The sequence below is a fragment of the Schistocerca cancellata genome, chromosome 1, assembly GCF_023864275.1.
Source record: "Schistocerca cancellata isolate TAMUIC-IGC-003103 chromosome 1, iqSchCanc2.1, whole genome shotgun sequence".
NCBI classification, from domain to species: Eukaryota; Metazoa; Arthropoda; class Insecta; order Orthoptera; family Acrididae; genus Schistocerca; species Schistocerca cancellata.
Window position 1 is genome coordinate 429335189 of NC_064626.1, and position 6137 is coordinate 429341325.

The 6137-nt window shown below is 45.3% G+C and overlaps 1 non-coding gene across 1 annotated transcript; it reads right to left on the minus strand.

The window, feature by feature from the left end:
* Positions 1 to 1898: 1898 nt before the first annotated feature.
* Positions 1899 to 1973, minus strand: Trnat-ugu (transfer RNA threonine (anticodon UGU)). Its single transcript has one exon. It is a non-coding gene; the product is annotated as a tRNA-Thr (tRNA).
* Between the last annotated feature and the right edge of the window lie 4164 nt (positions 1974 to 6137).

A 6137-nucleotide genomic window follows, 5' to 3' on the forward strand; every position in this document is an offset into this window, starting at 1 on the left:
GCAAACTGAGGAGCTACTTGACTGAGAAGTAGCGGATCCGCTCACGAAAACGGACAACGGCCGGGAGAGCAGTGTGCTGACCACATGCCCCTCCATATCCGCATCCAGTGACCTCTATCGGCTGAGGGTGACACGGCGGTCGGTCAGTAGCGTTAGGTCATCCGAGACCTGTTCGGACAGAGTTTAGTTTAGTTTATTAGGTTCATGCTTTTGCCTCTTACAGAACTGCATCCGAGTTCTTGCCGGTTTATGCTGTCAAATGCTTATTTGAAGTCGATGAATAGGAAATGTAGGTCTATATCATGTTCATAGAACGTTTCCATTCTACATCTACATCTACATGATTACTCTGCAATTCACATTTAAGTGATTCGCAGAGGGTTCATCGAACCACAATCATACTACCTCTCTACCATTCCACTCCCGAACAGCGCGCGGGAAAAACGAACACCTAAACCTTCCTGGTTCGTTCAGATTGTAACGGCTGCCTAAGGTGATCTTTTACCGCACTATGTTCACCGACCGCCGTAGGTACGTGATGTATTGCCATTCGTCTGTGGTTTCAGTAACTTGCGATGTTTGTTTTCAAGCCTTAAAAATATATCTTCATTAAGATTCCCATACACTACAACTACCTGAACTTCTTAGCATTATTAGAGCACAATAAATATTTTGCGAGACTGACGGTGAGTACATTGCGTATAATTTATTATTTCAAAGTTTGGCACACAGAGAACGTTGATCCAGAATTTCTCACACGTGATACAAGCGGGTGCGTAAAGTTTATATGACTACTCAACACAGAAAGGTGCACGATGCTCTCGTGCGATTGCAGGACAAACTTCGGTACGTCGCCCTATTTTTCTTTACGTCAAGCCCGGAGCTCTGCGTTGCGTCGCGCGCGCATTTTCGTTCGTAGAAACCGCCAAGAAAACAACTGTTACGACTGTGCTGCGACATCCTCGACATCAGGTGCACAGAATGCGCGGGTGAGCCAAAGTGTTCCGAGAGCGAATGGAGTGATCAGATCCTTATGTAATCAAGCTGCGCACCCGAGCCTCAGGAATCATTCTGAGATCTATTACTTGTGACAGCGTTTTTATATGTAACGAACAGTAAATGTCCGAAAACTTTCTTAATGTTCTCCGTTACATCCCTTCCCATTTGTTGCGGGTCTGTCACACTCTTCCGAACTTTGTCGATAGACATAGCGTGACAGAGAAAGTGAAACACACAGACGGATAGGAAGAGACGAAATGAAACTTCGAGGATTGAGAGGATACGCGATGTTATTTAAGCGATTGCACAATCGAGTCACATGTTCTATCTGGAACAGATCTGAGGATCTTGCTGAACGCATGAATTTATCGGCAATATTTATAAAATTCATAGAGACACGTGCCACATGTGGAAGAGCGTTGTCCTCTTGAAAAATGTCACCACAATACGTCGCAAGAGAGGTAACGCATGACCGTGATGAACTGTCGTAGCATCAAAGTTCCCTTAGTCACTACCAGGTGCAAACTCAATTCATACCCGATGGCTCCCCACACTAAGAAACCATGAGTAACACCTCTGTGCACCACAAAAACAATGAAAGAATGGAACTTCTCCCCTGATGGTCATCTGTGGTAATGCAAAACCGCGATTCGTCACTGAACGCTTTGTGGTGCCATTCATCAACCGTTCATACTTCCCGGTCGCGACATCAGTTCAAACGCAGCCTTTTCAGTTGTGCTGTTAATGGCAGCCTACGCATGGGACAGTAATTCCTTAGTCCGACCGCTGCTGCTCTCCACCAATGGTGGATAGTATTCCCAGGTAATTAGAATTATATGTTAATACCTTCAGCTGCTGACGGGCGTTGATATATATCAACGAGGACAGGTGAAAATGTGTGCCCCGACTGGGACTCGAACCCGGGATCTCCTGCTTACATGGCAGACGCTCTGTCCATCTGAGCCACCGAGGGCACAGAGGATAGTACGACTCCAGGAACCATCTCGTGCACGCCTCCAGCGAGACCCACATTCTCACCTTATATGTCCACGCACTACATTCTTAGTGACCCTACCCAACACACTCATTACTCGTGGAAGACATTCTTACCAATTCCCGTAAGAGTTCGGGTAAAAAAAAATGGTTCAAATGGTTCTGAGCACTATGGGACTTAACATCTATGGTCATCAGTCCCCTAGAACTTAGAACTACTTAAACCTAACTAACCTAAGGACATCACACAACACCCAGTCATCAGGAGGCAGAGAAAATCCCTGACCCCGCCGGGAATCGAACCCGGGAACCCGGGCGTGGGAAGCGAGAACGCTACCGCACGACCACGACCTGCGGACAGTTCGGGTAATATGTGTGCATCCGCATAGAAGAAGAACGTCATGGCCTGTCTTACCAGAACTGTATACTTATATGTCCGAAAGAACAGACACCATATCCATATAAGTATATATTCACAGGTACTCCACGTTCGCCTGCAGTGCGACAAGGGGCTTCTGTGACATCTGAATGCCCCGCAAATCTCTACAGGGTGATTTTTATTAACGTTTAACAACCTCCGAAGCTCTGTAGATGAAGCTGAGACAGTTAATTTAACATGACACGTTTGATGTCGCAATTGTCGGAAGATATCCCCTAACGTGGATGAAAAATGTTGGAACTTTTGCCTCGCCAACTTTTGCCTCGCCTCATGTGCACGTGCGTACGTGACGGGGTGATCGAGCGATACGATACTTCCATTCAAGCAAATGCCCCAAATTTGGAACACCTTTTGTATACGTGAACTGTTGTAAACGTAGAAATTACAAAATTATTGCCCTCGCTGTAATCAAGCGTAAGCTGTTCTTATTTTGTATTTATTTCCTTTTGTCCCTTTTTTTGTTTACAGACTTTATTTAGTGAAGGAAACGTCAGTCATTTACTGGTAACAACGCCATTCCGAAGCTTACACACATCTGGTTCAAAATGGTTCAAATGGCTCTGAGTACTATAGGAGTTAACATCTGAGGTCATCAGTTCAAATGTTCAAATGTGTGTGAAATCTTATGGGACTTAACTGCTAAGGTCATCAGTCCCTAAGCTTACACATTACTTAACCTAAATTATCCTAAGGACAAACATACATCCATGCCCGAGGGAGGATCGAACCTCCGCCGGGACCAGCCGCACAGGTCATCAGTTCAAATGGTTCAAATGGCTCTGAGCACTATGGGACTCAACTTCTGAGGTCATCTGTCCCCTAGAACTTACAACTACTTAAACCTAACTAACCTAAGGACATCACACACAATCACGTTCGAAGCAGGATTCGAACCTGCGACCGTAGCAGTCGCGTGGTTCCGGACTCAAGCGTCTAGAACCGCTCAGACACTAAGGCCGGCACACACATCTGCTTGTGACGGCCGGCCTAAGTGACCGTGCGGTTGTAGGCGCTGCAGTCTGGAACCGCGAGACCGCTACGGTCGCAGTTTCGAATCCTGCCTCGGGCATGGATGTGTGTGATGTCCTTAGGTTAGTTAGGTTTAACTAGTTCTAAGTTCTAGGGGACCTATGACCTCAGAAGTTGAGTCCCATAGTGCTCAGAGCCATTTTTTGCTTGTGACGCGTGCAGTAAACCAGCACAGATCGCGAGGCCGGTAAATGAAATAATAAATCTTACCTCAACGTAAACACATAAATGTCTAACGCGATGAAAGAAATGCCATCTACCAGACGCCAGATGCGCTATAGTCGTGCGCGTCTGCCCGGAGGCAAACCGACGTGAATACTTGCGTTCGGTTGGGATGATCAGGTGCGACAGACCGAAAGGCTGAACAGCTGCGCGTGCGGCGAGATACATCATCTGATGACGCAAGACATTCAACATACGTCATCAACTTTAGTAGCATTTCCCGACATTTTCGGCCCCTTGTGTCTTGTATTAAATTACTTGTCTCAGCTAAATCTACATCGCTTCTGGGGTTTTTGAACGTTAATAGAAATAACTCTAAGTACTACATGAACCGACCAGATGACCAAATAGAGACTGACAATGAGATCCATCTAAATTTTACCTGATGCTTACACAGCTGTCTCACAGGAGTACATGCCAGCTCTGTGTATTTCACAGCGATCGCTCAACGTCTGACGGCCTTCACGCCCCTGGTATATTCCATCAGGCGTGGAACAACACTACACACAAACAACGCTAATGAACAGTCGTGGTCGTTCTGCCTGTCACAGAGAAAAGCAGCTGTAGGATGCTGCCCTTTTTTGTGAGGCAGTGTGGTGAATATTTCGCAAAAAGTATAGTTATCTAAGTGGAATCTGTTAAGTTCTAAGCGTTACCTCTTTTGTGTTTAGTGGTACAGCAGAATAGCTCTTCTCTTACTTTGAAATCCGATTATGGTGTTTTCAGCCTAACTACTCAAGGGGCGGCGGCTGTGGCCGAGCGGTTCTAGGCGTTTCAGTCTGGAACCGCGCGACCGCTACGGTCGCAGGTTCGAATCCTGCCTCGGACATGGATGTGTGTGATGTCCTCAGGTTAGTTAGGTTTAAGTAGTTTTAAGTTCTAGGGGACTGATGACCTCAGATATTAAGTCCCATAGTGCTCAGAGCCATTTGAATCATTTTTAACTACTCAAAACTCGACTGCAGACGAATAGTGCCCCATCTGTGTGACAAACTTAGTGACTATGCAGAAACTAGTCGTCCGTGCCATGCGCTAAGGACTACTTCCTTGATACCGGTATCGCCACACTTGATAAGTCAGCACAAACCCGCTCTGCTTGTATGCAAAGCAGTTTTGGCGACCTGCTCAGAGTATCCTAAGCACATCGTATGCGCCTTCGTTAGCCTATGCCATTACTGAAGCAGTAACGTAAATAAAGAGAAGACGTCCACAGAAACCTCTGACAACATACCACCAAAATGCGTCTTATTAGTCGCAAGTAATGCCACTAGCAGTGGGGCAATGCGTGTTACTCTGTTGTTTAGGGTCAACAGTTCTCACTAACTTTAGTCGAGTGGCGTGGATCGGCGCGTTGCTATGAAGAACTTTCTGATAATATCACTCAAAGAGCTCAAATAGAAATAGAACTTTCCGGACGAGAAACATTCAGTTATATGGGCGCTTTCAAACGGCACTAATTTTTACCATTGTTCTCATTTGAAATTCTGAAGCTGAATTCGTTTCCATTTTCCAGCCGCTTCCGATGTACGCTGCACCGTTCTGTTAGCTCCCATCGCTTTGCCTGAAATGCACTCCATCCGAGAAGTATCGAACACACAGTTTCCGAGGAAATGCTTGTACGGTAGTTCTGGAGCATCCTGTTTAAAATCTGAATCACAACTTCAGGCAGCGCTTTTCGAAGGCATTTGCTTTACAGATATTTGATGGACGATGCTTCGACGGTATTGGTCAGTAGGATGAAAGGAGGGGATAAAATTCATAACGAAACACTTTGGATCGCTCCATAGAGCATCACAGCAAACACTCAAGTAATCAGAGGCAAGACTTCAAGGACGAACAATTGTAAAAACTAAGCTCACAAGAAAAATGACTTTGGCACTTAGGAATTTAAGGAGGTTAACAAAAGTCTAAAGACCATGTTTAACGCAGAATTTTTTAAAATACAACTCAATAACAGAGAAAACTAAATTAACAAAGCCTAGCGACTTTAAAAATCCTACAATTCAAAACTTTCCTTTTGTAATGAACTTGGCTGTTCCCAGGATTGGATCCTGCTCAGTGTCGCTCAAAACCTGCCTGCTATGACACACTCGCCTGGATCCATTGCACATGCTGAACAGTAAAGAGTCATTTCCCGTCAACATATACGAGGTATGTCCACAAAGTAAGTTCCGTTTGGTTATATAAAAATGGTTCAAATGGCTCTGAGCACTATGGGACTTAACATCTGTGGTCATCAATCCCCTAGAACGTAGAAATACTTAAACCTAACTAACCTAAGGACATCACACACATCCATGCCCGAGGCAGGATACGAACCTGCGACCGTAACGGTCACGCGGTTCCAGACTGAAGCGACTAGAACCGCACGGCCACACCGGCCGGCGGTTATATAAAACAAACGTGTACAGATAAAGAAAAAATATTTATTGTTCAAAAATCTACAACTGTTAAA